The following is a 26,360-nucleotide window of genomic DNA, read 5'->3' as shown; positions in this document are numbered from 1 at the left end:
TGTGTGGGCACTGATAGGTGGCACAGATGGGCACTGATAGGCGGCACAAGTGGGCACTGATAGGCGGCACAGGTGGGCACTCATAGGCGGCATTGTATTGTTATACTGTACTAATGGATGCCAATCAGTGCCAAACAATAATGCATGCCAATCAGTGATGCCCATTGTGGGCACTGATTGGCATCCATTATGGGCACTGATTGGCGTCCATTGTGGCACTGACTGGCATCCCTGGTGGTCTAGCGAGGATTACCTTTTGCTGGGCATCCCTGGTGGTCTGGTGGCGTCCCTGGTGGTCCAGTGTGGGCATCCTCGGGGGGGCTGTGCTGATAATCGATCAGCATAGACCCCCCCCTGTCAGAGGAGCAGCCGATCTGCTCTCTTCTACTCGGGACTGACACCCCGCAACAACGATCGCCGCAATGCACACCCCCGGGGGCACGTAATCCTGATCATGTCATATGACGTCTGATCAGGATTATGCAACCACTTTGCCACCGTCAATTGCCTATAGGGCGGGCGGCAAGTGGTTAATTATCTCTGGTTATTTACCTTCCGCCTCCATTGTGCATCTTTTTTAAATGGTGGCTTCGGGGTATGCAAAGGGTTAAAGGGGTTGGAGTAAGTTTACTATATAATCTGGGATGCCACACTCTCACGGTGACTAGAAGAAATGTAGTTTGCTCTGTGTTCCAAGGACCTAGTTAAGTAACCGGAAGGAGGCGGTGCTAAGCGATGAGTGGAGTGGAGTGGAGTGTGTGTGTGTTCCCGCAGCACTGCTGTTACCTCCGATCTCCTAGGATGGACTACTAGATAGATTAATTCACTGACATCAAGCTATTTGGCCAACTTTGGAACCAGTATCAGTATTTGTAAACTTTAGAAGAACTTTTAATACTTTTGAATACTTTTTGGATACGCATAATAAAAAGTCAAAACTGATCTGCTCTATGTGCAGTTTATTTCTCCGTATGTGCCTGGATTACCTGATCCCTTGAGACTAAATCTGTGGTGGAGGCTGAATACCGTTGATGGTGTGAGGTTTACTTATTTCCTCATTTTGGTGAGTTTAAACCCCAAAAGGGGACGTGTGGAAGATTGCGGTGATGGGTACACTCGCCGGATGTTTTCCTTCGATCCACCGATTAAATTCATCACGTACTATAGTTTTCTTCACATTCACTGCCTTTCTGCCATTATTATTACTGTGTATATTTTTTTTTATATACTAGTGAGTCAATATGGTATTTGTTGACTGTAGCGCCGCTTTGAATGTTTTAAAACTGTTTGCTTTTTTTTTTTTAAACAGTTGAAATTCTTTAATCCAGGGGTGTCCAAACTTTTTTCAATCCAGCACTTCCTTCACTCAGATTTATTCACCACACATCCCACACTTTCACCACACTTTCCATCCTCATCATATTCTTGCAGGCACACTAGAATCAACATATACGTTTACACATCACTTTTAAGTTTATACCCATACCCATTTTATACCCTTTTATCATTTTGTTTTTAGACATTTTTATTTCTACACTAAACTCCCCATTATCATTGTTCTTTTGTAGACCCATTATATTTACCATATATTTATGCACTACCTCTAAGTTTATTAATATTTCTTAATTATATGCTCACCTAACGCTCATTTACACATCCGTTTTTAGATACGTCTATTTGTTGACCCATATAACAGCACTGTCAGTACATGGAGTTCATCTTCACACCCAGGCATTTTTTCACTACAACCGTTGCTGCCTAAATACGCCGCCTCAGCTCCCGGGGGGGTGATTTGTGCCTCCGACTCACCATGGGCCAGTTGCTGTTTGCTGCGCTCGCTGCCGGGGTTGGTAGATATGCTTGCCTAATTTCTTTTTAAGTACCTTATGTATTGTATCTATTCCCCTCTATACAGAGTGTGGTTTACTATATCTATACATTTTACAGGAATCTGTCCCATCTGCTCCTGATGAGTGGAGATACACCCACGAAACGGGTCGAGCTACATTGGATGCTACAGTGATATCTATTATGTCCTGACGTTGTCACCAATATTAATTCAGTATATTTACATTTATATTATGTGATTATAGACATAGGTTCTGGATATGTCGCCCTGAGGCACTTTTAGGCCATGTTGCTGCTCTACATTTTATCTACTGTTTACTTATGCTTCTTGATTTGATGTGTTTTTACATACACCTTGATGTCACCATAAACATATTTTGTGCCAAATAATTGTACATGTATGTATATATATATATATATATATGAATTTACTCTGTATCATACATTGTTATGAATTCAATTAAATTATTTTTTTACCTTGACCTCCACACTTCAGCCGCTTCATTTTAAAGTCCCAACTTCCTTTCAAATTTACCTTATACCGGGATGGAGGCGCTAACCCGTGCCTCATTTAAAGTTCCAAACTGTTTTTTGTTTAAACTTTTTTCAAAGAGGGCCAGATTTGATGAAGTGAACATGCTTGAGGGCCAACCATTTTGTCTGACATTCTTTAAACCATTAAAATTCAGTCTAAGCCCTTGTACACACGGTCGGAGATTCCGACGACCAAATCCATCAGAGTTATTCCGAAGGATTAATTCCGGACCCGGTCCGGAAGTGATGTTGCATACACACGGTCGGACCAAGTTGTCGGAATTTGCGGTTGCCAAGAACGAGGTGACGTAAGCCGTGTATGGCGGGCCTACAAAAGGGAAGTTCAGCACCACGTCCGGCACCCTTTGTGCTCCTTCTGCTGATCTCGTGTCTATCGCGTGTTAGTAGAAGTTTGGTGAGAGACGATTCGAGCTTTTCAGATTTGTGATTCAGATCGCTACTGCTCTTCGGTTTGTGCTTGTCTGTGCGTATCTGGTAATCAGTGCGTGCAGTCAGTAAGTATTTGTTTCTCATTGTGGACTATATCTTGGTATAGTACACTTTGATTTGCATTTCTTATTGTCTGCTTGCTTCTGCTATTCAGGTCGTTCTTTCAGGCCTTGCTGTTTATCGGTGCTTTCTGTTGTCCGTTTTGACGAGCCGACCGTTTTAAAACCATGTTTCGTCTACGTACTCGTCGTAGAGTTTGTGCTGTGCAGGGGCTTCGTGTTGGGGTTGTTACTTTGACACAAGCCCGGTCCATGAACAAGGAGGGGAGGCGTTTGTGGGCCAAGAATTGGTTGCACCAGCGTGACCAGTTCTCGCACATGCCTTTGCTCCGTGAGATCCGGGAGAATAATCCTGATGATTTCAGGAATTATCTCCGGATGACGGACCCCGTTTTTCACCGTCTGCTGGCTTTGCCGACCCCTTATATCAGCAGACAGGATACCTGCATGCGGCAAGCCATCACTCCGGAGCAGAGGCACATCGCCACGTTGCGCTACTTGGTGACAGGGAGAAGCCTTCAGGACCTCAAGTTCTCTACAGGCATCTCCCCCCAGGCTCCGGGGATCATTATTCCAGAGACCTGTTCTGCCATCATTCAGGTCCTGCAGAAGGACTATATGAAGGTAAGTTTGATCCTTTAACATCACATTCTATGTATTTCATGCTTGCTAATGTCTTGCATTTCTTTCCTCATTCCCTAATTACCATCATTGCAATATGCTCTAATTCATATGCTCTTCCCCTTTGTCCTCAGGCATATTTGCCTCACTAACTTCCCCACCATGCTCTTCTTGGCCCATAAAACTATAGTCTAGTCACTTACCAATGTCTTTTGTCAGCTCCATAATATTGCTTTCCCCTAAACACCCCCTAAAATCTCTACAAATGTTATGTGTGTGCTTCAATTCATGCAGAGTGACTTTTTCAAATTTTTTGGGTTGTGCCAAACTCATTAGGAACCCCCCCCCCCAACTGCTAGCTCAGCTGATAGCAATCCTCTATCTGATGACTTTACCAAACCCAATACACACTATACCTACCTTTTTGATGCTCACATTTATGGATGAATTCACCTAAGCATGTAGTGCAAGGCCTGCCTCAATACTTTCAAATGCTATTTTTATTTTGTTTTTTAACCTATTAATTATCTGGATATGTAATAGCAGAATGTCAAAATGTGCTTCCATTTTGGTTTCTTTTTGGTATTATGACACTTCTTACCTGTCCGGTGGGCTGCCAATAGTGTAACTAAGGAGGGGCTTCCCAAAGTATTACACATTATTTAGGCATTCAGCTCTCAATCAAGTGGAGAGGGTTACCTGTCCAAAACATCCCCCCTCATTTTTTAGCAAGGGCCCATCAGATGGGGGGGATGTGGTGTGGGTGAGGGATGGGGGGGTGATGACTCTGATAAGGGGACCTTAGACTTTAGGCTTTTTACTACTCAGTTCCCAAAATGTTTGACTAATTTAGACCAAAAATGTTGGTGTTTAATCTGCTTGCAATGTTGATTTGTCAATTTACAAATTTTGGGTCTTGTTTCACTCCACAGTGTCCTTCAAAGCCACAGGAATGGCAGACTGTGGCCTCCCACTTTGCCAGTCATTGGGACTTTCCCAATTGTGGAGGAGCAATAGATGGGAAGCACGTCCGCATCGTCCCACCACCCAACTCAGGGTCGTACTATTATGATTATAAGGGGTTTCATAGTATCGTGATGTTGGCGGTGGTGTCTGCGACATATGAGTTTTTGTATGTGGACGTGGGGCAAAATGGACGGATGTCGGATGGTGGAATCTTCGCACGGACGGAGTTCTACTGGCGTCTCCAGAGTGGCAGTCTGGACTTGCCACCCCCAGAGGAGAATCAGGAAGGACTCCCGTTCGTCTTCGTCGCGGATGAGGCGTTTGCCCTGGCGTACCATCTGATGCGGCCTTTGCCGATGAGGACCCTCACCCCAGACCAGAGGATTTTTAATTTCCGCCTGTCCAGAGACCGAAGAGTGGTGGAGAACACTTTTGGTATGCTGGCCAGCCGGTTCCGCCTTTTTCTTACTCCTATTCACATGGCGGAATACAAACTCAATCATATAGTGCTGTCGTGCTGTGTTCTACACAATTTTCTAAAAAAAGTTTCTGCGAACTATGCGGTCTCAGTTGGCCAACAAGAAGCAGACTTGCTGGAAAATGATGATAACCTCACGGGCCTTGAACCTGCTCATCCTGGCTTGCCCCCCCCCCAAGCGCCCGTGAGGTTAGAACCCAATACATGGACTACTTTGTGGGTAGGGGGGCCATTGATATGCCAGACATTGTCTGAGAGGCATTTTCACAATAAATTTTTCTTTGAAACGCCTTCATTTACTGCTTGGCTTGGTTTTAGGTGTCTCCTAGGTATATTTAGGTTTTTTCAAGTTGTGCCTTTTTCACCAACAGTGCAAACCCAATTTCTGAGCAAGATGAGGGGACAGTCTCTTCTTCAGATAAGCTTATTATGTTGTGGGTCTGCTACACACACACCTTTTTTTTGGTAACTAATGTATGTAGTGCATTACTGACTCATTTTCAGCACCATGGCAGGAAAATGGCATTATTGTCCAAATTTACACCTCACTGTGGGTGTTTTTTTTTACTAAAGGCACATCCACTATGCACTACAAGTGCACTGCAAAAGTGCACCTGAAACTGCACTTGGAGTGCAAAGTGGAGTTTCCTTTAGTAAATTACACTCCTTCTCAGCACAAACTAAAATTTTACTACAATTAAATTTTTGGCGCAATGAAAAAGGAAGCCACACATTATTGATAATTTAACTTTTTAATCCAAGCACATTCACGTGTGCGTTTAGAAAAGGTTTTTACAACAAACCAAGAAATTGTGTGTATCAAAAACAGAGTTTTTGCTAATTTTTGTTTACTTGGTGTTTTGGTGTAAACAGGCATGTATCAAAGCGTAAAATACAGAACACAGGAACTTACAAAGTTCAACTTTGAAAAGTGAAGACGATATCAGACATGAGTATGTACAAACTGCGCTGATATTGCCTTCATCACATGGGGTGTCACCCCTGGAAAATCCAAATTTGGAAGATGCACACAGTGTGTCAACATGTGCTATCTCCCATCATGGGGGATCAATGTACATGCTTTGGGGCTGCAACCCCTTCATCTCAGCCACTTTACACAAAACACGTACATTGATCCCCCATGATGGGAGATAGCGCATGTTTACACACTCTGTGCATCTTCCAAATTTGGATTTTCGAAAAATACAAAAGTTGTGTTTTAAAATAGAAAAACGAAAACCCTAGCTAGTTTTTTGTTTCACACTCTCCCCAAAACAACAATTATTTTTAACATTATTGATGTTTTGCTGTATATTTTCCAAATCCCGATTGCACCCCATTATCTCCCCAATCAGGATCTGGGCACTTTCACTGGTAAAACGGGAATCTTCTTCCACATCACCTACAAAACAAAGCAAACAAACACACCATGTAATAAAAATAAGGTGATATACATTGCTGAGCTTACTGGAAACTGTGTTCTCCAACACTCACCTGTTGTGGTGACAATTTGCCCAACCTCCACAATCTCTCCTTCCTCCTGCTCCTCTGTTTCTGCTTTTGGAAGTTGCCCTTCTTTGGGAGGGGTGTGGTCCCTGGTGACCTCAAACTTGCCGAGTCTTCTCTCCCCTATGGGAATGTAAAAAAAAGAATAATTAGCACACAGAGGGCAGAAATAGGAATATGAAACATTGCTTGGAAGTGTTGTACAATTGTGTTTTTTGGCCGAGTTCCAAGGTGAGAACATTATTGTGGACACTTTGTTAAGCTGGAATACTTCCCTGCAGAACAATGTTTCTTACAAACGAATGAAACCATGAACTTGAAAGTGGCCATTTTAAAATGCACAACATGAAATCAAAGCACATGGAGCAGTATGCAAGCAAGAATAATCATATGAACACACGACAACTACTTACTTTTTTTAAGAACACGCTTGATCCTTATGTACTGATCGTGCTCCTTCAGTTTCAGGTCTGACCAGCGTTTTCTCAGTTGATCCTTGGATCGGCGTACCCCAAAATTCTTCTGAAGACTCTTCACAACTTTAGTCATGATCTTGGCCTTTCTGATGTTTGGGTAAGGTCCATACTTCCCATCATAGTCGGTCCTGTTCAATATGTCCACCATCTCCAACATCTCTCCAAAAGACATATTTGAGGCCTTAAATCTTCTCTTCCTGGATTGGGACGTTTCAGGCTCCGGGCTTTCCTCACCCTCCTCCTTGTTAGTGGAACTGTGATTGCGCACCTGCGTTGTCTCCGCCATGTGCTCTCCCCACTGCGCGGAAAGCGAAGGGACGGGGAATAGTCTAGAAAGAACGTCAGGGGTGGGCAGAGTTTCACGCATGCGCACTGTATATAAAACGCAACACGCGTGTGTCGTCCGTACGATCTGGGAAGAGAGTGAGACGCGGATGCGACGATCGAGCAAACGAAGGTAACATTTTTAACTTGGTGCATCACTAGACTAGATTGCTTCTATCTAGGCCGATGTTGGGACAAGATTAGGAGGGTTTTTAATGGCATTATTAGTATTTTAGGGTTTGTCTTGTGTTGTGTCTTGCAGACAAGATGGATCCATTCCAAAACCCCAATTTTATGGGGCTATTCCTCTAACTGTACAAGGAGATGCCCTGCCTGTAGCAGATCAACAACGTGTTTTATTACGACAGAAGAAAGAGGAAGGCAGCGCTGGAGAAACTTCTTTCATTGGTGCGGATCATGGGCCCCACGGCAGACATGGCCTATATGAATAGGAAAATTGGGGCCATGAAGATTACATATCTCAGGGAGAGAAAGAAGCACCTGGAGTCCTTGAGATCAGGAGATCCAGATGCTGTTTATTACCCCAGGATGGTTTACTTCCACAGGCTGCATTTTCTGGTAGACCAGGGGGTACCCTGGCCACCACTCGACCGTCTTCCTTCAAGGCATCCTTCACCCCCAGCTGAGGCTTCCAACGTCCAACCTGGGCCTTCCAGGCAGCAACATGTGGTGGGGCCCAGCTTGAGACAGGTATTGCATTGTTGAACATATTTCTTGTGGTACATTTAATGATGTTAACTAGATGTTCTTCTTGATCAGTAACTTGTGATTTAACAAAGTGGTTTACATATCAAGAGACAGTAGTGACCAAAAATGATTGGGACAGCAAAGAAAAATGCTGGGCTCAGAATGACAGTCTGTTCTATTTGGTAACATTCAATTTGCAAAAGTCAGGAGCTCAAAATGGTGTGATTGATGATCAAAAAACGAAAACTATGTCCCATTTTCATACACAGGAAGACCTCAGCGGGGGGGAGGCTGGGGCAAGTGGCAGCCAGGAGGTCAACCAACGCCCTCCTTCTCCCCCTCCTGCCCCAACTACAGGAGCCCAGCCACAGCCTCGAAAGATGCCTGGTGGGAAGTGCCTAAGGAAGACGAGAGAGTGATGGCCTGGGTTCAGTCTGGTCTGCCAGAAGATGCAGCCTCTTGAAGAACCACATCCTGGGGACATAAATGGCATCTGAATTTCCTGTTCTCTAGAACTTCGGGACCAGACTTCTCTCCCTGAGATATGTACTCCTCAGGCCACCAATTTTTCTTATTCTAATTTGTTCATGTCTGCCCTGGGGGCCAAAGGCTGCACCAAAGTAACAAGTTTCTCCAGCGCTGCGTTCCTCTTTTTATTTTATTGCGACCAAAATAAAGGTTTTTTTTGTTTGATGAAATACTTGCGTATGTGTTTTCCTTCCAAAAGGCCAGTTTATTTGTGAGCAGGCAGGTACATTTCAAAAATACTAAGTGAAATGAATAACAAGGGGTACCAACACTAAACAACCTCCTGTAGATTAAAAACAAAAAACCAAATATAAAAAATACAACAATGTTGTTGTGGTAAGTTTACACACAAAAAACACCCCAAAAAATGGAGAAATTAACAAACTGTCTTTAAAGGAGATTTTTATGAAAAATAAAATAAAATGCAGCCAAAAAAGAATAAACAAAATCTAAAATTGTGTAGATGTGACGAAAACAAAAATTGTATTGCCGAAATGGTTAAAAAAGAGTCATGAAATACGTTCGGGAGAAGTGTGTGTGACTATTAGCATCAAAAGAAGTTCCTTCTTGCAGCATTGTAAAGAACAAGAGATTGCGCTTCATGAAAGAATTTTTAACAATGCAGAGTGATGAATGTGCTATATCGATTACAAGCAGTAGTTTTACCTGAACGAGCGCTTCCGTCGGAGTAGGCTACACATGATCGGAGTATGTCCGATCGGAGCAGTTTGTCGGAAAATATTCCGGCAAGTTGGAAAATTTGGTCCGACGGATATTCTGACGGAAACAGTCCGATGCATACCACACACAGTCGGAATATCCGACAAAACGATCCAATCGGACAAATTCTGACAGAATCTCCGACTGTGTGTACAAGGGCTTAGTGTGTTCGTCCGGCCCTGCAAGAATTCTCTTGCCTTTGTGCTGTGTGTGGTGAATAGATGAGCATGGGTGTGTTATTTGGATATATCGTATTTAATCGGCTTATACCACGCACCTTAACTTTAAAAAGGAAGTCTCAGGGAAAATTTATTTTTACATTTTAAGTAAAGAACTGTGAAGCAAAATAAGGGTCAGTGTCCATCTGCAGCCCCCACCATATTGCCATAAATTCAGCCCCCACCGTGTTGCCATGAATGTAGCCCCCACCGAATTGCCATGAATGCAGCCCACACATTGCCATGAATGCAGCCCCCACACATTGCCATGAATGCAGCCCCCACACATTGCCATGAATGCAGACTCACCATTGCCATCAGTGCAGCCTGATTCATGTCCTCTGCAGCCCTGGAGGAGACGGGCGCAGGATGAGCGCCGACAGACATACAGGAGAAACTCTGTTTTTATCGTCAGCCTCTTTAATTGAAAGTCCCGCCACCTGTGATGGACAAAACAGTTGTCCAATGGCAGCACAGGAGACGGGACTTCCTTTTTTTTCTTTCAATGTTTTTATTGAGGAATATATAAGCAGAGTACAAGTTAAAGAGGTCAAGTTGACAAAAAACCATTAACAATACAGCATGTGACAGCATTACATCAATTTTCTAAATATAACAACGCAATCACAGTCCATTGGAGATGGGACCATAAAATTACCATAACAGAATACAGACATCAAGGAGGTCGTCCCCTCGCCCCAGGCACCCCAGCCGGGAACACACTGTACACAAGAGCGAGGGGCTCCTCTCTCAATCGGGGTAGCAATAAGTGCTAATGTTGTAGTATCTTTGGTATGTACTTCATCTGCTATGGAAAGATGAATCAATGCAGAAGAAAGAAACAGAAAACAACAATAACAAAACCAATGAGGTATTGACAAGAAAAAGATACCCGGTTGGCAGAAACTAGTAATGAACACTTAGCTAAAATGTAGGTTACATATTTAAGAAGGGGGATAGAAAGGGAGAAAAAAAGGGGGGGGGGTGGGGATGGTGAATGAGGACATGAGTGATATGTGTCTCTCATGGATTAGTGTGAATGTTCAGTGGAATACAGGCTTGGCCGTTTTGTACCATTCCAGCCAAGCTTCCCAATGGTGTGTCAATTTAGACAGAGATCCTTCCGCTGAAGCATACATGCGTTCATACATTCCATGTAGGTGTGTCACTCGTATGACTTCTGTATGTGATAGTTGGTCTGGGGATTTCCAGTTTCGTGCAATGGTCAACCTTGCTGCTAGACATATATGTGTAACTATGCACTGGAGATTGTGTGGATAATTTTCAATTCCAATATTAATGAGTGCCAGTTCTGGAGTTGGTGGGGAGGCAATGTGTGTGACTTCTGTTATGAGGTGAAAGGTATTTGCCCAGAACTGAGTTAATTTACGGCAAGCCCATAGAGTGTGGTATAAGGTACCAGGGAGGCCACAAAGTCTCCAATGGGCAGGATCTGTTGTGGGGCTGTACCTGTGGATTTGTGTTGGGGTGATGTACCACCGAAAGTTCAGTTTGTATGTGAGTTCCCAAAGATTAGCTGATTTTGTTGCCATGTGAGTGGCTCGCAATGCAGTATGCCATTGTTGTGAAGAATATGAGGTACCTAAATCTCTTTCCCAGTTTAACATAGGGGGCAATTTCTCGAAAGTGTTTTTACCTTCTAGTAAGGTGTAGAAGAGAGAGATACCTTTGGTCGACATTGAGACGCTTGATAGGTATGTCCAAGCCACTGTTGGTACGTTACGGCGTAGAGAGGGGGTTCGTATTAGGCAATGTGATATCCGAACATATTTAAAGTATTCCGTAGCAGGGAGTGAGAATTTGCTCTGCAAGGAGGTGAAAGGATGTATGTATTCATTATCGTATAGGTCAGCAATGTATGATATACCCTTGTCCTTCCAAGAGGAAAGCTGTATGTCCCGAATCAATAGGTTAAGCGTTTCAATGGGGAGGGGAATTTTGCAGGTAGGAGCCGTGGTATGTAAGTGTGCAAGCAATTAGCAAAGGCCGCTGCCGTTGCTTTTATGGTTGGGAATAGGTGGTGATCAGATTTCTTAATTTTGGGAGTGGATAGTAGCCAATTCTGTAAATTTTTGCCTACTACCCGAGAAGCTTCTATAGTGCTCCAGTGATTATTCGGGTCAGGAGTAAACCAGGCTCTGAGTTGGGCCAGGAGTGCCGCATTATAGTAGTCTCCAATATTAATATATCCCATGTCACCTACTTTTCTGTGTTTCGTGAGAATATGTCGTGCTATTCTTGATTTTTTTTTACCTTGCCATATGAATTTTCAAAACATGGATTGAATCTGCGTGAAAAAGGAAATCGGTATAGGTATGGGTAGTGCCCGGAATAGATAGAGCAACTGGGGGAGCTTGAGCATCTTAAATGCTGCAAGTCTGCCCGAGCTGGAAAGCGTAAGTTTTGAGATATTCGCTAGGTCTTTAGAAAGTGCGGTTAGGAAAGGGATGAAATTTGTTTTGTATAAAGCTGTGGTGGTGCTTGTGAGAGTAGTGCCCAGATATGTGATGGAATCTGCGGACCATGTATAATGGTACTGGTTGCGCAGGTGCTGTTGCTGTTGTTGATACAATTCTAGAGGTAATATATAAGACTTGGACACATTAACTTTATAATAGGCTACACATCCGAATTCATCCAGTAATTTTTGCACAGGGAAGAAGAAGAGTTGGTTAATGAAAAGATCACATCGTCCGCAAAAAGACTGATTTTGTACTCATTGCTTCCAATATTGACACCCGAGACGAGTGCTTGGGATCTGACTTTAGCCGCAAGGGGTTCGATTAATAAGTCAAAGATTAAGGGTGAGAGGGGGCAACCCTGTCGTGTACCATTTGTTATACTAAATTCAGTGGATAGCATGGATGAGCAATAGACTTGTGCTGATGGGGAGGAGTATAGGGCTAAGATTGCTAAAAGGATATGGCCTTGGAAGCCAAATTTTTCTAAGGTCTGTTTTAGATATTGCCAGTGAACCCTATCAAATGCCTTCTCCGCATCCAAAGACAGAAGCAGAGAAGGCATTCGATGGGTCACCGTGTGATGGATGATGTTAATCATTCATCGGGTCGCATCAGACGTTTGGCGTCCTTTAATAATACCTGACTGGTCAGGGTATACCAGTAGCGGCATTAAGTCATTCAGCCTAGTTGCTATTACCTTGGCATACAGTTTTACTTCATGGTTAAGTAAGGAAATAGGTTGGAAATTCTGTGTTGAGGTGGGTTCCTTCCCTGGCTTTAGTATTGTAATAATTAAAGCTTTCAGCATTTCTTGGGGGAAAGAGGCCGAGGAGGCAGCAGAATTTAACAGTGGGGTAATATGTTTGGTGAGTATGTGGTTGAATTGTTTGTAGTATTCTCCCACAAAACCATCAGGCCCTGGTTGTTAGGTAAAGATTGTATGGCACACGCAATTTCTTCCGTTGTGAATGGCGCATTCAGTTCGTCTAACTGAAGGGGGGTTAAGCTAGGTAGACTAATCGAGTCCAGAAACGCCTTTATCTGCGTGGATGTGGGTTGGGGTTGAGTCGGGTCATCCTTCAAATGATAAAGTGTGCTATAATAAGCGCTAAAGGCATTGGCAATTGCTTGCGGGTTGGTCAATTTGGTAAACAGTATGTGGGTGATAGATGTAGGGTATTTGGGTTTTAGAGGAGTGGCCTTTGATCTGGTGGGAGAGTAATTTACCTGGTTTATTACTCTTAGTATAGAACTTCATTTTAAATTGTCTTTGGTATTTGTCATGGGTGTCCAATAGTAGAGCCCTAAGGTCCAATGTGAGAGCAATAAGTTGCGATTTAAGTGTTTGTGTAGGATTTTGTTTATTAAGGAGATCAGTAGATTGAATGTTTGCCAGTAGTTTGTTCATTCGCTGCCTCCTTTGCCTCCTATCTCGAGCCCCCAATTGAATAAAGAGTCCGCGCATAAATGCCTTATGTGCGGAACATAAAACATGCAGATCATTAACTGAGTCCTTATTTTGCTCAAAGAACGACCCAAGATTGTCCTGTAGGATTTGGGCATATGGCATGGATTGCAGTATCCCGGTGTTTAGCCGCCATAGATAGGTCGGGGCGCTTCTGGTAGTGTCCTCTATAGTCATACTTACAGGTGAGTGGTCGGGCCAAGAGGTTAGATGGATAGTAGAGGTAGAGACTTTTTGTAAAGTCCATTGATCTGTGAGAAAGAGATCAATACGTGAATACGAATTGTGGCAAGGGGAAAAAAACGTGAAGTCCTTTTCATCCGCGTGAGTACATCTCCAGACATCATAGAGTTCCAATTCATGTAGAAGAGAATTTAACTCTGGGCGTCCCCTTTTGGTGCGAGAGGATGAGTCTAGTTCTGGGTCAGGGGTGCAATTGAAGTCACCACACCAGATAGTTGCGCCATGCTGTAATGACTGGACTTTTTTTTGCAGTCTCCGAAGAAAGCGGAATTGGTGGGTGTTCGGGACATACACATTAACAATGGTATAAGGGGCGTTGTTGAAATGGCATTTTAAAATTATGTAGTGACCACCTGGATCCAAAAGGCAATGATCCTGTTGGAAGGCCAAGGGGTTGCTAACAGCTATTAGTACTCCCTTCTTTTTCTGGGCTGCGTTAGCCGTGTAGACAGTATTAAAGTTTCTATTAGTGCAGGAAGGAGGATTGCTGGCCAGGAAATGTGTCTCCTGTGCACAGTTGATGTCACTTTTGGATTGTTTAGCCAAAGCCCAGAGTGAGGCTCTTTTTGCAGTGTGATTCAAGCCCTTAGTATTAATAGTGACAATTTTTATAGTCATGGTGAAAACGTGAGTGACAACAGTAGCGGGTTGAAGTACATTTACTCTAGTCGGTGGGGTAGATGACAACGGCTTCCTTCACAGCCTAGTGGTATTCGTGTTTATAGGTGCTGTTGGGAAGAAGGTGTTCACCGTCCTTTGCGCGGTAATCCTATGGAGGTAGCGGAATCAGTCTCCGGTTGAGAAGCAAGCAGCAGAGCCTAGGTACCTGTCTGAGAGGAAGCGGGAAGAAGAAAAAAAAAAGAGGGGGGGAGGGAAGAGGGTGGAGGTAGAACGGTGTTCACAGGTGGGAGCTCGTTGAGTGTAGAGGTGTCCAAACCTAAAGTCAGCTGAAGAAACAAGGGTACTCCCAAGTAGTGATTACTCTTCCAACAGGGAAACAGCAACTTAGGATTGGAGAAATAATATAACAGAACAGAAACAGTTCTCAGGATGTAAGCCCGACACAGCAGTGTCTAGAAACCCTGGATGGGGGTAGAAGTCTAGTGAGACCGAGTGTGAGCAGGAGTCACATCCACGCGGCATGAATGAATGAAATACTTGAATGAATGAAATACTTGTATAGCGCACAATGCGAACTGAATCGCCTTACGCTGTGTAAACAGGAAATACTCCTGTATTCACGACACTCGTCCCGTCCCTTCCATGGCAGCCAGCATATCTACCTTTTGTGGCCCCGGGGGCTTGGGGATTCGTTGGGGGCCACAAAAGATATATATTTCAACATTACCAGGCGGGCCGTCCGAAAACGGAACACGGGCCGCGATTGGCCTGCGGGCTGGACTTTGGACATGCCTGCTTTAATCATATGTTTAATTTGTTTTGGTTATCTTAAGTGGCTGCTAATCTTTATACATATTTTTATATATGTTTATATGTTGAATTACTATTCTATTATTGTTCTTATTGCTATAAACTTTAAACCCATAGAGCTGAGGTGGGAGAAGGTAGGGAGCTCTGTATAGATTTTTTTTTCTTCCCTTGTTTGTTTGAAGCCATTTATTATCAGTTGACTGTGTTTACTCTTTTTAAATCATAACTAGAGATGGGCCGAACACCCCGCTGTTCGGTTCGAACCAGAACATGCGAACAGGCAAAAATGTGTTCAAACACGCGAACACTGTTAAAGTCTACGGGACACGAACATGAAAAATCAAAAGTGCTAATTTTAAAGGCTTATATGCATAGTATTGTCTTAAAAAGTGTTTGGGGACCTGGGTCCTGCCCCAGGGGACATGTATCAATGCAAAACAAAGTTTTAAAAGCAGGCGTTTTTTTCGGGAGCAGTGATTTTAATAATGCTTAAAGTGAAACAAGAAAAGTGTAATATTCCTTTAAATTTCGTACCTGGGGGGTGTCTATAGTATGCCTGTAAAGGGGCGCATGTTTCCTGTGTTTAGAACAGTCTGAGAACGAAGTGACATTTCTAAAGGGAAAAAAAAGTCATTTAAAACTACTTGCGCTATAATGAATTGTCGGTCCCGGCAATGCACATAAAAGTTCATTGATAAAAACGGCATGGGATTCCCCCACAGGGGAACCCCAAACCAAAATTAAAAAAAAAATGCTTGGGGTCCCCCCAAATTCCATACCAGGTCCTTCATGTCCGGTATGGGTATTAAGGGGAACCCCGTGCCAAAATTTTAAAAAATGGCTTAGGGGTCCCCCTCAAAATCTATACCAGACCTGGTATGGGTTTTAAGGGGAACCCTGTGCCAAAAAAAAAAAAATGGTGTGGGCCCCCCCCGAAATCCATACCAGACCCTTATCCGAGCACGCAACCTGGCAGGCCACAGGAAAAGAGAGGGGACGAGAGAGTGCCTCCCCTCTTGATCCATACCAGGCCACATGCCCTCAACATTGGGAGGGTGCTTTGGGGTAGCCCCCAAAGCACCTTTCCCCCATGTTGATGGGGAGAAGGGCCTCATCCCCACAACCCTTGCCCGGTGGTTTTGGGGGTCTGTGGGAGGGGGGCATATCGGAATCTGGAAGCCCCCTTTAACAAGGGGACCCCCAGATCCCGCCCCCATGTGACTTAGTAATGTGGTACAAATGTACCCCTACCATTTCACAAAAAAAAGTGTCAAAAATGTTTAAGACAATATACGGGTTTTGACAATTCCTTTATTAATGTCTTCTTTCCCCACTTCTTCTTGTCTTCCTTTGGTGTTCTTCCTCCACCTTGTTCTCCCACTTCTTCCTCTATCTTCCTCCGCTTCTTCCTCTGGGCGATCCGCCTCAATGGTAATCTCCTGCTGTGCGACGCTTCTGTTCACGTGACAGCTCTTCTATAATGGAGGGTGGGGCCACTTCCCTATGGCTTTCCCTGTGGTGTTAGAGAGGGCGGGTTCAACCGTTTACATAAGTTGTTAATACCGTGTATTGACTCCTTTAACATCAATGACAGCTTGAAGTATTTTGTGGTATTTATGGATGAGGCTCTTTATCTTCTCAGATGGTATAGCTGCCCATTCCTCTTGGCAAAAAGGCTCCAGTTCCTGTAAATTTTTGGGCTGTATTGCATGACCCGCACGTTTGAGATCTCCCCATAGTGGATCTGATATTGAGGTCAGGAGACTGAGGTGGGCACTTTAGCCAATGACAGGTAGACTTGGCCTTGTTTTTCGTCCCATGCGCAGCTTCCTGGCTGATGAATGCAAATGTTCCTCCAGTATTTTTTGATAACATACTGCATCTTGCCATCAATTTTGACTGAATTTCCAGTGTCTTTGTAGCTCACACATCCCCAAAACATCAGTGATCCACCTCTGTGTTTGACAGTAGGAATGGTGTACCTTTTATCATAGGCCTTGTTGACTCTTCTCCAAATGTAGCGTTTATGGCCGTGGCCAAAAAGCTCAATTTTAACTTTGTGCCAGAAGGTTTGAGGCTCGTCTCTGTGCTGTTTGGCGCATTGTAAGCGGGATACTTTGTGACATTTGCACAGTAATGGCTTTCTTCTGGCAACTCAACCATGCAAACCATCTTTTTTCAAGTGCCTCCTTATTGTGCATCTTGAAACAGCCACACCACATTTTTTCAGAGAGTCCCGTATTTCTCCTGAAGTTATTTGTGGGTTTTTCTTTACATCCTAAACAATTTTCCTGGCAGATGTGGCTGGAATTTTAGTTGGTCTACCTGACTGGTTTGGTTTCAACAGAACCCCTCATTTTCCACAGTTTGAACACTGCTGATTGTTAGTCTCAATTCCTTGGATATCTTTTTATATCACTTTCATGATTTTATACAGTTCAACTACCTTTTCCCACAAATCCTTTGACAATTCTTTTGCTTTCCCCATGACTCAGAATCCAGAAACGTCAGTGCAGCACTGGATGAAAGATGCAAGGGTCTGTCAGGAATCCAGAAACTCATTAACCTTTTATACGCACACTAATTACAAGCAAACGAATCACAGGTGAGGATTTTTTCCTTTAATAGCCATTCAAACCCCTTTGTGTCAACTTTATTTTTTATCAGGGTCATTTGGGTTGTTTCTGTTGTGATTATGATTTAAAAAAAGTAAACACAGTTGATTGATAATACATAGCTTCAGCCAAACACTAACCATGAGTTAATAAAAAGTTTTTGTGTTATCATTCATATTCTCAGAAAAATGGCCAAGAAATCATAAATTCTGCCAGGGTATGTAAACTTACAGTGGTGTGAAAAAGTGTTTGCCCCCTTCCTCATTTCCTGTTCCTTTGCATGTTTGTCACACTTAAGTGTTTCGGAACATCAAACCAATTTAAACAATAGTCAAGGTGAAAAAAAATCCAAACCATCATGGCCCTGTGTGAAAAAGTGATTGCCCCCTAAACCTAATAACTGGTTGGGCCACCCTTAGCAGCAACAACTGCAACCAAGCGTTTGCGATAACGTAAAATGAGGCTTTTACAGCGTCCTGGAGGAATTTTGGCCCACTCATCTTTTCAGAATTGTCCTAATTCAGTTACATTAGAGGGTTTTCGAGCATGAACGGCCTTTTTAAGGTCATACCACAACATCTCAATAGGATTCAGGTCAGGACTTTGGCTAGGCCACTCCAAAGTCTTCATTTTGTTTTTCTTCAGCCATTCGGTGGTGGACTTGCTGGTGTGTTTAGGATCATTGTCCTGCTGCAGAACCCAAGTTCGTTTCAGCTTGAGTACACGAACAGATGGTCGGACATTCTCCTTCAGGATCTCTTGGTAGACAGCAGAATTCATAGTTCCTTTTATCACGGCAAGTCTTCCAGGTCCTGAAGCAGCAAAACAGCCCCAGACCATCACACTACCACCACCATATTTTACTGTTGGTATAATATTCTTTTTATGAAATGCAGTGTTCCTTCTACGCCAGATATACTTGGACACACACCTTCCAAAGAGTTCCACTTTTGTCTCATCGGTCCACAGAATGTAGTCCCAAAAGTCTTGGGGATCATCAAGATGTGTTGTGGAGAAATTGAGACGAGCTTTGATGTTCTTTTTGCTCAGCAGTGGTTTTCTCCTTGGAACTCTGCCATGCAGGCCATTTTTGCCCAGTCTTTTCCTGATGGTGGAGGCATGAACGCTGACCTTAACTGAGGCAAGTGAGGCCTGCAGTTCCTTGGACGTTGTTGTGGGGTCTTTTGTGACCTCTTGGATGAGTCGTCGCTGCGCTCTTGGGGTAATTTTGGGCGGCCGGCCACTCCTGGGAAGGTTCACCACTGTTCCATGTCTTTGCCATTTGTGGATAATGGCTCTCACTGTGGTTCGCTGGATTCCCAAAGCTTTGGAAATGGCTTTATAACCCTTTCCAGACTGATAGATCTCAATTACTTTCTTTCTCAATTGTTCCTGAATTTCTTTGGGTCTCGGCATGATGTGTAGCTTTTAAGGATCTTCTGGTGGACCTTACTGTGTCAAGCAGCTCCTATTTAAGTGATGCCTTGATTGTGAACAGGTGTGGCAATAATCAGGCCTGGGAGTGGCTAGAGAAATTGAACTCAGGTGTGGACAACCACAGTTATAGTATGTTTTAACAAGGGGGGCAATCACTTTTTCACACAGGGCCATGATGTTTTTTTTTTTTTTCACCTTTAATAATAAACACCTTCATTTACAAATTGCATTTTGTGTTTACTTGTGTTGTCCTTGACTATTGTTTAAATTGGTTTGATGTTCCGAAACACTTAAGTGTGACAAACATGCAAAGGAACAGGAAATGAGGAAGGGGGCAAACACTTTTTCACACCACTGTACAAGCACAACTGTATATGTGCTTTTAATATATTTAAATGGTTTTGATATACTACACCATGAAGTGTTTTTTGTCTTTACACCTTTCAACATGAGGAGTGATGCCTGGATCCATGCTGGAGCAGTCCGTGGCAGATTGATGTTTTGTCATTTTTGACCACCTATAATCTAGTGGTCTAGTTGTGAGGGTGAGAGTCTTGGCTCACTCTGGTGTTGGTGGAAGATTACTGTTCACCTTTTAATCAAGATCGATTCCCCTATTGGGTGCCTCTCGGGATTGATGGATGTTTTCTTTGTTACCAAGGACATTTAAGCACTGCATTTCTCTTTCATACTGGTTGGATAACTGCTGATACTTTCTCAGTACCACGCTAAAGGCCTCTGTTGCTTTACCCTTGATGGTCCATCTTCAAAATATTTTTTACTGGTTGTTATAGTAAGCTTCCTCGATGGCTCAAGTTTTTATCCAGGGGTGTGGCAGCACTGTTACCCTCACAGGGAAACATTGGAGATCCATCTATCAGTTCCTAAGGGATGGCACCTCTATATAGAGCTCCACACCTCAACATGTGGTGTGCTACTGATATCTGGTTTGTAGTTTTTTATACCATCATGCGGGTTGGCTCTTGGTTTCCCATGGGGCAAGACATTCCCTTCTTTCCCCTATCCTTCTGGTTACGTGTTAACTTATTTGCAGTGTGGGCCTTCTCAGATTTCCCCCTTGGCTGCCCTCTAGCTGTGACTGATTTTGTTGTTTTGGTTTAGGGTCTAAGCCCTGCTCACTGTTTTGTGTTGGACCAAGCATGGGCAGGGTATGCACATTTGCACCTGGGTTAAGATTCCTTTATTTCTATTATGCCAGTGTGTGTTCCCATGTTGCTTGCTGCCCATTGAGTTCTCCCCCTCCACTTTGTGTACTATTACATGGCCTATCTTGTGTTATGGCACCACAGCAGGTTGAAACCATAAAAATCCTTTCATGGAATGTTAGAAGCCTGAAATCTAAATTCAAAAGGGCACTCCTATTTTAGTATTTAAAACCTCAGGCTCTTCATATGATTTTACTCCAAGAAACACACCTAATGGGCAGTAAGTTTCTGACTTCAAAAATGTTTTCATGCAACCTTTTTCCACAGGGTTTCAATCCTTATTAGCAAGTCACTTCCCTGTAAAGAGTACATGTATCCTCAGGGTAAATTTGTCATTGTGTAACTGACCCTATGGTGTCTACGTTATGTTATAGTGGCCATCTGTATTTTACCCACCTTCTCTGATTAACTTTTCTACACAGTGTTGGAGAAAGTAACAACATACTCCCCTGCCAAATTTTTGATAATGGGGGACTTTAATGCCCTCCTGTCCCTGAACAGGGGGACCGCAATGAGAAGTTCCTAGCATTGTTACTATTATTATTATACAAGATTTAAATGGCGCTGACAGTTTGCACAGTGTTTTACAACGTTAGGGCAGACGGTAAAAACACAATTCAATACAGGAGGGCCCTGCTCCTTAGAACTTACAATCTAAAAGGGAGGGTCAAGTGCTACAAAAGGTAATAACTGTGGGTGGAAGAGCCGAGGAAGAAAATGAAAGTACAGTTGTTAGTTGGAGGCAGGATAAACTTGTCTGAAGAAGACTAGCTTAGTGATGTAGCTGGGGGCAGAGTTGTGGATGGCTTTCTAAGTTATTGTTGGTATCTTTAATTTAAATTTGTTGGGTGAATGGCAGACAGTGGAGGGATTGGCAGAGAGGGTAGCAGACGCTGAGCGGTTTGTAAGGTGGATGAGTCTGGCCGCAGCATTCATGATGCACGGAAGGGGGGATAACCTATTTAACGGTAGATCAGTGAGGAGGGAGTTGCAGTAGTTAAGGTGAGAGATAACCAGGGAGTGAAACAGGAGCTTTGCAGTATCATTGGTTAGGAAGGGAGTTTGAGGTGGCAAGCTTTGAAAAGTGATTGGATGTGGGGCTGAAAGGAGAGTTCAGAGTCCAGGATAACACCTAAGACCCTGGCACAAGGAGTTGGTTGTGCCATTGCTCTTGACAAGAGGTCTCCAAACTTTTTCAATAAAGGGCCAGTTTACTGTCCTTCAGGCTTTAGGGGGGAGCTATGGTCAGTGTGAGTAAAAAATGGCCCAGCATCAGTGGGAGTCAACACTGTACCATCATTTGGTTTTAACAAGAGAAATAGTTCCTGATTATCTTTTTTAGCAGGAGGAATAGTGCCCTATGGTTTGTATCAGGTGGAATTGTGCCCCATCGACGGGGTCAGTGGGAGGAATAGTGCCCCATCATTGGTCTTGGCAGGAGGAAAAGTGCATCATTAATGGTGTCAGTGGGAGAAAGGATGCCTCATCTTTGGTGTCAGTTGGAGCAATAGTGTCCCAAGGGCCATATAGAGGCAAGCAAAGGGCCACATCTGGCCCCCGGGCCGCAGTTTGTAGACCACTGCTCTTGACAGAGCAGTCAGAGGAAGAGACATGTAGGGGAGGAAATATTATGAGCTCGGTTTTGGGCAAGTTGAGTTTAAGGAAGTGGTGTGACATCCAGACAGATATGTCAGTGTGGTGGGATAGGTAGGATGAGAACCAGCAAACAGCAAACCAGCAAAGTCACAGAGACCAAAGGAGTAACGTTTTTTTTGAGGAGGAGGATAGTGGCAGCCGAAAGTTCCAGAAGTAGGAATACAGAATATTGTCCATTGCTTTTTGTAATTTGTGAGTTTTAAAAGGAGCAGGTTGATACATGTAGAGTGGAAATTTCATCACGATTTGAATCATTCTTATTTTTGAAGAGATTAGCAATCTCCTGGGCAGTAAGTGAGTTAGTGGTTGGAGGCAGTGGTGGACAAAGTAGAGAGTTAAAGGTAGAGAAGAGTTGATGGGGACTGGATGAGGTGTTACTGTGATAAAATAGGTCTGCTGGGCAGTGTGGCGGCAAAAAATATATTTTTGGAGGGCAGATTTGTATAGGTTAACCACTTACAGACCGGACCATTTTGCTGGTCAAAGACCAGACCACTTTTTGCGATTCGGCACTGCGTCGCTTTAACTGACAATTGCGCGGTCGTGCGATGTGGCTCCCAAACAAAATTGACATCCTTTTTTTCCCACAAATAGAGCTTTCTTTTGGTGGTATTTGATCACCCCTGTGGTTTTTATTTTTTGTGCTATAAACAAAAATAGAGCGACAATTTTGAAAAAAAGCATTATTTTTTACTTTTTGTTATAATAAATATCCCTCCAAATATATATAAAAAAACATGTTTTTCCCTCAGTTTAGGCCGATACGTATTCTTCTACATATTTTTGGTAAAAAAATCGCAATAAGCGATTATTGATTGGTTTGCGCAAAAGTTATAGCGTTTAAAAAATAGGGACAGTTTTATTGTATTTTTATTTTTTTTACTAGTAATGGTGGCGATCAGCGATTTTTATTGTGACTGCGACATTGCGGCAGACACATCGGACATTTTTGGGACCATTGTCATTTATACAGTAATCACTGCTATATAAATGCACTGATTCCTGTGTAAATGACACTGGCAGTGAAGGGGTTAACCAGTGGGTGGCAGTGTAGGGGTTAAGTGTTCTTAGGAGTGTGTTACTAACTGTGGGGGGGCTGGGCTTTCATTTAGTGAACACTGATCTCTGCTCCAATCACATGGAGCAGGGATCAGCGTCACTAGTTGCTAGGCAGAATGGGGAAATGCTGTTTACACTGCATTTCCTCCATTCAGCCATCTCATGAGACGATCGCGGGTATGCCCGCGGCGATCGAGTCCGCGGGACCCGCGACCGGACTCATGGGGGTCCCGACCAGCGCTCGCGATGGCAGGGCGGCATTGAAGATTGGACGTACCTGTACCCCAATATGCCTGCCCGTGCCATTCTGCCGACGTACATCGACGTGCGCCGGTTGGGAACTGGTTAAAGTCTTTGAGAGACTAATGCCGCGTACACATGATCGGACTATCCGGCGGACAAACCGCCGGACTTTGAAGCGGAGGTCTGCCGGACTTTCCGAACGAGCGGACCTGCCCACACACGACCGGACTTTTCTGGCAGACTAGGTGCGGCGGACAAACCGCCGGACTATGGCGGGAGTCTGCCGGACTTTTGAAATGAACGGACTTGCCCACACACATAGGAAAGTCCGTTCATTTTGAACGCGGCTCCAAGTGGACGGGACCAGCAAAGGAAATAAATGTCGCCGCCCTCGGCGGTGAGATTGACACGTCGCTGGCCCCCTCACCTGGTATGGATTTAAAGGGGAAGCCCTACGCCGAAAAAACGGCGTGGGGGTCCCCACTCAAGGTTCATATCAGACCCTTATCCGAGCATGCAGCCCGACCGGCCAGGAAACGGGGTGGGGACGAGCGAGCGCCCCCCACCCCCCTGAGCCTTACCAAGCCGTGTGCCCTCAACATGGGGGGTGCTTTGGGGAAGGGGGGCCCTGCAGCCCCCCCCCCACTCCAAAGCACCTTGTCCCCATGTTTATGAGGACAAGGGCCTATTCCCGACAACCCTGGCCGTTGGTTGTCGGGGTCTGCGGGCGGGGGGCCCATTCACCTGGTGAAAAAAGTGTAAATAAAACACAACACAAGGTTTTAAAATAATTTATTGCACAGCTCTGGTGGTCTTGGGGGGGTCTTCTCACCGGACTCCTCCGCTATCTTCTGCTAGCTCTTTTACTAGCAGAGGAGCCCGGCTTTCTTCTTCTTTGTCGCCGCTGCCCGGGGGTCTTGTCCCCCTCTTCGGTTCTTCTTGCCGGGCCTCCGCTTTCTTCCTATAGCTCTTATACTAGCAGAAGCCCGGTCTTCTGTCGCCACCTTCTCTTCTTCCTTGAGATGTTGACTCGACGCTGTCTCTGGCCGCAATGACAGGGATGCGTTGTGCGGCGACTTATATAGGGACAATGGGCGGGGTCACCGAGTGATGTCCTGGGACTGTGACATCATAAGGGGTGGGGTCATCATGTGACATCACCTGGTTACACCGCCCATTGTCCCTATATAAGTCGCCGCACAACGCATCCCTGTCATTGTGGCCAGAGAGAGCGTCGAGTCAACATCTCAAGGAAGAAGAAGAGAAGGTGGTGGCGACAGAAGACCAGGCCACCACTAGTAAAAGAGCTGGGAGAAGAAAGCGGAGGCACGGCAAGAAGAACCGAAGATGGGGACAAGACCCCCGAAGACGGAAGAAGACCCCCCTCCCCCCTGGGCCTGCGGCGACGAAGAAGAAAGCCGGGCTCCTTCGCTAGTAAAAGAGCTAGCAGAAGATAGCGGAGGAGTCTGGCGAGAAGACCCCCCAAGACGGAAGACCACCGGAGCTGTGCAATAAATTATTTTCAAACCTTGTGTTGTTTTATTTACACTTTTTTCACCAGGTGAATGGGTAGGGGTACATTGTACCCCAATACTCATTCACATAGGGTTGGGGATCAGTATCTGGGGGCCCCCTTTTTAAAGGGGGCTCCCGGATTCCAAAAAGCCCCACGCCCGCAGACCCCGACAACCAACGGCCAGGGTTGTTGGGAAGAGTCCCTTGTCCTCATCAACATGGGGACAAGGTGCTTTGGGGTGGGGGCCCCCCCAAGGTCCATATCCGACCCTTATCTGAGCACGCAGCCCGGCCTGGTATGGCTCAGGAGGGGGGCGCTCGCTCATCCCCACCCCCTTTCCTGGCCGGCCAGGATGCGTGCTCGGATAAGGGTCTGATATGGACCTTGGGGGGCCCCCACGCCGTTTTTTCCGGCGTAGGGCTTCCCCTTTAAGTTCATACCAGGTGACGGGGCCAGCGAGGTGTCAATCTCGCCGATGGAGGCGTCGACATTGACCTCCTTTGCTAGTCCCATCTACCTGGAGCCACGTTCAAAATGAACAGCCTTTTCTCCGTGTGCGGGCAAGTCCGTTCATTTCAAAAGTCCGGCGGACTAGCACACAGATGGCCGGATTGCAGTCCGGCGGACAATTTTGATTTAAAACTTCTTTCTAAGTCCGCCGGACTTTTGGGAAAAAAAAGTCAGCCGGAGCCCACACACAGGCGGATTGTCCGGCGGACTCTGGTCCACTAGATAGTCCGATTGTGTGCACGGGGCATTAGTCTTACGCCACAGAAGCTCAAGTTTTTCTGGTGCCATCTGTTTGCAAGGGTTGTAGAGGTCAAGGCCTGATTCTGTGTGTAGTGAGGGGGGTGAGCTCATCCAGGGTTCTATTGTAGACAGAAGTGGCTAGATTGGGGCAAGACGGGTGAGATTTTGTCATAGAGGTGGTCAGTAGCAGAATAGAGCAGAGAGGGGTTGAAGTGCTGAAGGTTTCTATGGGTAATTGTTATGGGATTGGAGGAAAATGTGGTAGAAGACAGGGAGAGAGAGAGAAACTAATAAGGTAGTGATTAGAGAGAGGAAAAGGATTGTTGAGAGAGGTTGCATGGAGCGCAAAGGTAGGAGAATACAAGGTCAAGGGTGTTGCCATCAGAGTGAGTAGAAGCCTGTAACCGAAAAAATTACAAGTAATTTGGGGTGGAGCTTGGAGATGGTGGAGGAGTGAGACACACGCTCTGGGAGCCCTGACCCTCCACCTGGTCATTAGACGGTGATTGATTACCTGGAGTGCTAAGCCATGAGGCGGTAGCCTACATGCAGTAACCTGCACGGGGATGAATAGAAGAGAGAGGCAGAGGAGACAGACAGCACAGCCTGAGATTGAATTGTTTTTCCCCCGTACACGACCCTCACGGAGACAAGCAGAGCCTGATACAGAGAACGCTGAGGGACGAGCGGTGCACGTGACACACCAGGAAGTGAGAGAGCCGGTGTGGTCTTCCTCCACTGTATCAGCAGAGTGTGACATGGAGGAACAACATGCTGAACACGAGGGACAGAAAGGAGGG

Source organism: Lithobates pipiens, unplaced genomic scaffold (genome assembly GCF_037356315.1).
Source record: "Lithobates pipiens isolate NorthernLeopardFrog02 unplaced genomic scaffold, aLitPip1_a1.2 Scaffold_16, whole genome shotgun sequence".
NCBI classification, from domain to species: domain Eukaryota; kingdom Metazoa; phylum Chordata; class Amphibia; order Anura; family Ranidae; genus Lithobates; species Lithobates pipiens.
This window is presented reverse-complemented; position numbering follows the sequence as displayed.